Source organism: Phalaenopsis equestris, unplaced genomic scaffold, assembly GCF_001263595.1.
Source record: "Phalaenopsis equestris unplaced genomic scaffold, ASM126359v1 Scaffold000294, whole genome shotgun sequence".
Lineage (NCBI taxonomy): Eukaryota > Viridiplantae > Streptophyta > Magnoliopsida > Asparagales > Orchidaceae > Phalaenopsis > Phalaenopsis equestris.
The window spans coordinates 91,377-100,293 of record NW_018164736.1 but is presented as its reverse complement, the minus strand read 5'-3'; the positions used below and the strand labels follow the sequence as shown (position 1 = coordinate 100,293).

Below are 8,917 nucleotides of genomic sequence, written 5' to 3'. Positions count from 1 at the left end.
TGCAAGGAAAAAGATTTAGGAGCCTGGAGAAAGTCATCGTCTTTGGGTTGCATTGATACACCGTCTTCATGATGCATTGTTGCATTGTATATGAGGTGTGTTGTGACACCATCATTGGGTTGTGTTGTTGCACTATATTTTGAGTGCATTGTTACACCATTATTTTCTTGGTTATTTTTTTAAGACTTAAAATTGTCAGTTTGTCTATTTATATATTACTGTATAATTTTATTATTCAAATAAATCTCTTTCCTGAATTATATCAATGATTCAAATATGAGATAAATTTAAAAGACTGATATATGACAATAAATAAACAAACAATAAAAAGAAACAAACAGTAGGCTTGCATATGAGTGATCATCCTGTGATGGGTCAAGAGTATACGTTCGAATAGGATCAGATCAAAGTGTCTAAAAAGTAGCATCCACAAAAAGAATGTCAACGTAAGCCACCTGTAACCAGACAACAACAAAAAAAATATTTTTTTGTTATGGGGTCAAGAGTCTCCCAGAGGAACGCATCCCTCTGGTTAATTGCATCATAAGGGATACCCAAGAATACTCTTGATAAATATAATTTTTCTTATATTATCGTGAACCTTAAGAATAAGTCATCAAATGATAGTTATTTTGTATGAGAAAGCTCTAATGCTTTCAAAGCTCTCACTAAACCACAAGGCAGAGAGTGAGTCTCTCACATCCAAAATGGGTAGCGACTTGTCGACATCAAAACTTATAAAATAACTAAAATCATCTCAACAGGGATATCCCCATACGTCATAGCTCACCAAACCATAAGGGCAGAGGGTGAATCAATGTATCCTGAACCGGTGACACCTCATCACCAATCAAGGTGTCACGATGATATTAACGAAGTCAAATGAGTGACAGAGCCGAAAGGGGGTCATCAAGAGGAAGGATGGAGTAATTCTAAAAGGTAGACGTAGTCAAGTCGGGATACCACAAACCCATCATCCTAAATTAATAGGACATTATGTCTACCTGGTCATGAAGGTAGTCGACCCAACATGTTTAGAGATCCTCGATTAGGAGTTCGTGAATTGCATCATCCACGGGGACCACAGTATCCCTAAATTCAAAAGAACAAAACTTTATCCCATAATTATAAGGCCGAGCACCAAAATGTGAGATTTATACATGTCGAAATAGCAAGGATGTCACAGGAAATAAATAAAGGAAGAGGCCCAACTACAAAGCTAAAAATACTCTTCGAAGTGATCAAGTGATCGGAGCAAAGTGGTCGATCAAACTCAAAAGATAAAGAGATCTAATTGGAATGACCGACAAACACAAAGATTTTGCAATTTGGTCAAGGCGGCCGTCGAGCCCAAAAATTGACTTAATCGGGTCAGGGCCACCAATCAGATCCAAAGCGGGTGAGCAAACGAGTGTGACCAATCGTACCTAAAAGTGTTTGTGACCGCCCCAGAATGACTGATCAAATCCAAAAGATCAGTAGATCAGGTCGGGGCAGTCGATCGAATATAAAAGATAGGGTGATCGTACCGGAGCGGCTAATCGAACCTAAAGTGATCGGCTTATTGTGTTGAGGCAATCGATCAAATCAAAGTGATTAGGTGATCTGACCCGAGCACCGATCGAACCCAGAAGATAGGGTAATCAAACCGGAGCAGACGATTGAACCCAAAGTGATGGGTCGATCGTGTGGGTAGCTAATCGAATTGAAGTGATCAGATGATCGAACAAAAATGGTCGATCAAACCCAAAATATAGGGTGATTGAACCATAACGGTAGATCAAACCCAAAGATTATGTGATTTGGGCTAGGGCGACCGATCAAATTCAAAATGGGCGATCCAACCAACACAGTCGATCATACCCAAAAAGATCGAGCAGTTGGGCCGAGGTAGTAGATCGAGCCTGGGAAATGGGCTGATCGAACAAAGACAGTTGTTCGGACCCAAAGAAAGTGATCGAACCAATGCGCTCAATCAAACTCAAAATAGCGGGTGATCACACTGGACTGCAAACCAAACCCAAATGATCGTGCGATCGGGTCGAGGTGGTCGATCGAACAAAAAAAATAGGCTGACCTAAGCGACTGATGAAACCCAAAATGATCGGTCAAACATGCTTTTGTGCTCAATCAAACCAAAGTGATCGGTTGATGGTGGACGATCGAACCTAAAAGATGGAGTGATTGGACTTGAACGATTGATTAAACCCAAAGATTGGGCCATCGAGCAAACCCACCGTGGATGATCAAACACAGTGGTTAGTCAATCAAACCCAAAAAGATTAGGTGATCGGGTCGGAGCGGCCGATCAAGCACAAAAATGGGTTAATCGGGTCGGGCGGCCGATCGAACCTAAAGCGGGTAATCAAACACAAAGTGTTCAGTCAATCAACCCAAAAAGAGCTAGTGATCACCCTGAGATGAACAATCAAAAACCAAAAGATCTATTTTCATGGTTTGAGACAGTGATCAAGAAAGAAAATGCAAGAGGAGGAAAAAGAAAAGAAAATGGTGAAGAGGAGGAAGAAGAAGAACAAAGAAGCTAACTCTCTAAAATTCTTCGAGCACTCCTGTGATTGCTTTTCAAGTTCTATGTCTCTCCTCTCAGTTTCTCAGAACATGACGGTAACCGAGAAAGAAAATGCGAGATGAGGAAGAAGAAAAAAATAGAGAAGAAGAAGAAGAAGCTCGGTGAAGAAGCTCTCCCAGCACCCCCAAACCATCATAGGCTCTCTGTGATCGCTATTGACTCTCCCACTAAGTGAAATGAGTGTCCTCTATCCAAATATCCTCCGCAAGAAGAATATTCTTCTGGTGTAGATGTTCGAATGACCACTTGGCTCTTTTGGCAAACACTCATGTTAGCTAAGAGACCATTTTGATTGGCTTATCTCGACAGTCTGACGACATCCAGATGGAAAACAAGAACCAGAAAATGAATCAAAACAAGTTGAAGGCTTACCCGCTATTGGGTGTGGTCACACCTAGTTTACTTGGGGCTATTTTCCTATTTTTTTGTGGTTTAAGCCACACAACAAGACCTAGAAGGCTCTCCATAAGAGAAAACAAAGTTCCGGACGCATTTGCGCTATCTATTCCACCATTTGGAGTTATTTAAAGGATAATTCCTCAAAAGAAAGTAAATTCAGGGCCTGATTAGTTCGTGCTACACCAAAAAAAACTCATATAGTCAGGATCGTCCCGTCATTGTAATACCGATCAGCCCTCACCTCATCGACAACCAAAGCCTAGCAACATGATCTTGACCACTTGCCTGAGGATTGAAGATGTACATATATAGAGCCTCAGGGAGTCATATGCGCTTGAAGCATACCCTATGGTCCCTGTGGTCTTTTAATCGGACATCCTACGCTCATGACATTGAAAAATGACGCTAACAAAAGCATTGTCTCACTATATGTGGGGTGCATTGTTACATTATTATCGAAGTGTGTCATTGAACTATATTCCTGTTGTGTTGCTACACCCTCTTCGGGTTGCATTTTGTTTGGGGAACATTGCTACACCATCGTTTTGACAAGTCACTACACAATAATCATGGTGCGTTGTTATACCGTCTTTAGGATGCATCGTCACACCGTATGTAGGGTATTGCTACACCATCACTAGGGTCTGCCAATGTATCGTATTCATGATGTGTTGTTACATCGTCTTTTAGACTATGTATTGCTTTGTCAGGTGTTCTGGGGTTCCACATTCTTTGTTGGGATTCCACGATGCACATTGTGACTCTACAATAAGCTTCACTATAAGGAGCATGTGGTAGCAACGATCGAAGTTGGCCATAACTGGCTGACAGCATTGGGCGAAGTTTGCTGACGTTGGTTAGTGTCGAGGTTCAGAGTTGGCTGGTTTTGGCCGGCATCGAGGGCCGGAGTTGGTTGGTTTTAGTCGGCGGAAGTAGTCGGAGTTGGCCAATTGTGGTCGACGAAGGTAAACAGAGTTGGTTGGAGGCTACTTCAATGACCCTAGTGGAATGCATTCGTTGGAACTGCAGTGCAGAAGCGATGCTAGACTTCAACTTCTTTTCCAAAGCTTCAACCTTCTTCTAACTCATGGTCTAGGTCTCCTTCTTAAGATGGGGTAGAGTTTTATTTATGAAGTCCATATTATAAATAAATAAGGAATTGATACAACTATATCAAACAACTCGGACAGATTCACACGATTAAATGATAATCGACGAACTTTGAGTGTCTTAATAATGTCAAAATTGAGCGATATTAAACTCGTTGGATTTGTCTCGTCAAAACGCTTGATTCAACTGTAAGCATATTATATTTAAAATTTATTTGACCTTCAACTTATACACTGAATGCTTCAAAAAATAGTTTAACGACTTAACTAAGGCTTTATTCCACTCAAAATTGAATCAAATTTGGTATCATTGTGCCCCCCTGTTGAGTAGATTAGTTTTAGTATAAGTTTACTAAAATGAGAGCTTTGAATGACTTTTAGTTTAAGTTTGGGTAGTCATTGCTAAAAAAATTCCTCGATATTTGTGTCATGCTTCGAGTTTTTTGCATGATGATGAAAATTTATTGATGGTCTATTAATATCTTTCATACAACTATTGTTGTGTAAAACGGTGGCAGTAAAGAGAAAACCAAATCGAGAAATTTACTAAAACAGAAACACACATATTTACGCGGTTCGTCAAATTGTCTACATCCATGTAGGTGCAGAACGAAACACACATTATTACGTGGTTCGTCAAATTGTCTACATCCATGTAGGTGCAGAGGATTTTATTAGCTTGAGGATTACACCCGTCGATCGCCTCGACGATTACAAGAAAGAACAATATATATATATATATCTCTCTCTTCTCCTCTCTCCTATCTCCTTTCTCTTCTCGAGAGCAACAACCGAAGAAGAATCCTGGAAAACCAAATCTCAAGCAGAGATTTGACTACTTGTGGGTGATGGAACGGGGTTTGACTACTTGTGGTGGCGACTGAAGTTCACCGTTTAGTTTAATCGGCCTTGAATCACTCGCAGTTGTTATTTTGCCAGCCTCTTTGCTCCTACTTTTTTCTTTTGACAGTCTTAGTCAAGACAGCCTTTAGTCGTGTATAAGTGGCACGATAAGTTTAATGTTGTGTTAATGTAATCTTTGTATCTAAGAGTTAATTTTGCACATACATACACATAATATTATATTATTTAAATACTACAACACATCATCACCATGATTTTATTAAAAGTGAAATACCACTTCAAATATATGTGTGTTAATGTCATTCAGGCACAAGGTTTTATATAAATAAAATTTTATATTTAAGTGTCAAACATATATTTTTATTTTTATTTTTAAAGGAATGACAGGAGCCTATGATACGAGCCACGACCATCCCTTTACACTCAAAAGGGATCAAACCCTAGATTAGAGGGGACTTACAACTGACAAGTAAATCTCCTACCAACTGATTTAAATGTCAGACATATAAATATACATAAAATTTAACATCATGCATCTAAGTCGACCTTTAAATATTTTATAAAAACTAATTATTTTCAAATTATCAAACTCAAAATTTATTTAATAATGCTTGACATAATTTATTTGGTGTTTATTGGGCTTTTTGCTAGAAGGGGCGTCTACATAAATACCACACAATTCATATGTATTTGCTTGCCTAGCACCCAAATCAAACATTTACTTTTTACGGTTATACTATCCAAATCTTTCATATTAAACAGAAAATATCACCATTTTAACTTATTACCTTTACATCCATAGCATGCACAAAAATTAAAGTTCAGGTATAAGTACATAAATACATAGGAATTAAGTGGTATGCATGTAAATTTAGAAAATGAAATTATTAAATTACAGTATTAAAAGAGACCATCCTCGTCGCTTTGGCCGAGTGGTTAAGGCGTGTGCCTGCTAAGTACATGGGGTTTCCCCGCGAGAGTTCGAATCTCTCAGGCGACGTTATGCTTTCATTTTGGCTGAAAATCTGAAAGTACAGATAATTTTTTTAAGTATGCATAATTTGTGATTTTTTTGTAATTTAAAATATTTAATTAATAACTATACGTTGCAAAAGAAATTTAATGCAGTTATTAAATAAATTTCATCATGAATGTATTTATTATAAGTGAAAAGACATAATTATGGACATTTACATACAAATTAACTTATTCTCACGTATTTAAGAAAATATTTCATCCAACAACCAATCACAGACTGCCACGAATCGGTTGTTTGAACTAAATATTTTTTTCATGTATTTAAGTAGAACTCTCTTATTCTAATATATCTACGTAAAAATATTGTTTGTGACTTCATATAACTTTAAAATATTTTTTTTTATATATGAGAAAAAAATAAAATAAATTTATAATTATATCTCGTGAGATGTCTGTCTGCGATGTCTTAATAATGAGGACTTGGGCACAAATATGGATGAACACATTTATCTTGATGAAATGATGGTCTAGCCCAGTGGCTCATTTGTCTCAGCACTCCTAACTCACATAACGAAACTCTCCCGACTGGACACCGCCCAACTCAACTCCGCTTCGTTCTAGCAACTGTCCCCTTACATGATATTTGAGTCATACCTAACACAATGCCTGTCACTTTAACTTTCTATATTTATGCCTAACATTTTCATACACATTAAAAATACAATTATTTTAACTTTCAGAAGGAGAAATACACCTTCTCAGTTCTTATATGCAGGTAGGTAGGTAGCATATACGGAAAAATTAAAATTTAAGTGTTAGATATGTAAACATATGGGCATCAAGGGGAATGCATGTAAATCATCCAAAAATTTTTTTTACATGATTAAAGATAACAAATAGAAGAGAAATAAAAATTTTACATGATTAAAGATAACAAATAGAAGAGAAATGTCCAGAGATTAAACATTGTTAACGATGCAATTTTGAGTTGAATTTGGGTCAGCTCGAATGGATTCCGTGCGGTTCAAAACCAGCTCAGGACTCAATCTAGCTCGAAATTGAATGGAGTCCAATCTAGCTCGAAATCAAAACAAGTTGGCTCAACTTAAGTAGTTTAGATTAATTTCAGCTCAATTCGGCTCAAAATCAAAATGAAATGGATCAAATTGAAGTTTATTTTGATCCCAACATTTAAATCCATATTGGAGTAAATAGTTAAGAGTTATGCGGTAAGTAAGTTTCCCCTCTTTTTAAAATGAATATTTGCATGCAATTTTGTTAACTCTATAAGTTGAAATTAGTTTAAATCATTGGTCAAATTAATCAAATTAGTTCAAACAATAATGTGTTGTTATCCTAAATAGTTATGTTAAATAATGTGTTTAATAAATTAAAAAAACATGCCGATGAATTTTTTTAAAAAAAAACTTATAATAATAATAACAAAATAATAAGGGTGTGTTTGGGACAATGGTGTTGCACCTTAGTTTTTCTAATTTAGTAAAATTATAATTTGTCTGCCTTCTAATTAATGCCACACCTTAAGGGTTTGTTTAAGGCAGTTTATTGGGGTGCGGTGGCGGTATGAAAACGGCGTAGACATGTTTGAAAAATACGTTCGACGTAGATTATTTGTGCCGTTTGGACGCACTACAAGATTTTGTTAATAGAAAGCGAAGCGAGGAAGGAGCCGCGTCCTGCGTCTGTTTCCCGCGTTAGCGTGAAAAATTCCTCTGGTGCCCTCTCGCCCTCGCTCATATAATGCTCGCTAAGATTTAGAGTTCTGATTTCGTCGTCTCACGAAGACAATGGTTTCTGGTCTCGGGTGGCCCTCTCACCAAGCAAAGAGGAAGAATGACGCAAATAGACTTACCTTCCTCGATGGTTTATCGTTTCTAGTAGGAGCAGATCAGAAGAATGAGAGAGACGATAGTTTCGGTAGTCACTATAAACAACGATATAGTCGTTGCCTTGCCAGCTAGCTATAAGGCGATGATTTTGGGTAAAACATGGAGGGGGAGTGACATAAGCGAGGGTTTGGGACAGAGATGGAAAGTTTTGGCGAAACCGGAGAAGGATAGGATGTTTTAGGCTCTCAGCCCAGAAGATGGAGATAGGTTTGCGGATTTAATTTTATAAATTATTTCATTAAGAATCTATAAATAATGTATATATCATCAATTTAATTATAATAGATAAATTTGTATGTAATTACTTAATATTTGATTAATGAATAAAAATATATCAAAATTTTAAGTTATTTAATAATTTTTTAAGAAATTCTTCATTTATGTAATTAATAATTGATTAATCAAAATTTGTTACCTAATAAATTAATAATTTATAAAAAAATTAAATTATTACACACAGTTCTGTTACAAACAGTTTCATCAAATATGGGCAGAATTGTCATTTATCCAATAACATCTATCAATAAGTTATTCTAAATAAGCTTGTCAAATCATCAAATCAGCTTATTATGATAATCTAAATTGTAGATTATAAGATTATAAAATTATTAGAATAATCTGTTTATTATCAGATTATAAATAATCACTAGCTGGATCCTAAACCCTAAACCAAAAAATAAAATAACTAGGAAAATTTACATAAATACTACACAAATCTTATATATTTATACATCTAACACTTAACAAAGTGTATTTTAAATCTTAAAAAAACAATTATATTTCACTTAATAAAAATTAATAACACTTTATTTTAGAAGTGGTAGGATAAATATGAATGTTAAAAATATAAAAAATAAAATATAGATATTCGATATATAAATATATAAAAATGAATGGTATTTATGAAAATGCCTCGAAACAGGTTGGCATCAAATTAATAATAACCGCAGATCCAAATGACATAAAAAAGAGTCAACCACGCACACAGCAAATCATGTCTTCTTCCCCAAAAAAATGGATTAATTAAGTTAAAGACACTAGAGAGAGAGAGATTGCTCAGATCCAGA

At 36.0% G+C, this 8,917-nt stretch overlaps 1 non-coding gene across 1 annotated transcript; it reads left to right on the top strand.

Moving 5' to 3' along the window:
• The first annotated feature begins 5,880 nt into the window (after positions 1 to 5,880).
• Positions 5,881 to 5,962, top strand: TRNAS-GCU. Its single transcript has one exon. It is a non-coding gene; the product is annotated as a tRNA-Ser (tRNA).
• The last annotated feature ends 2,955 nt before the right edge of the window (positions 5,963 to 8,917 follow it).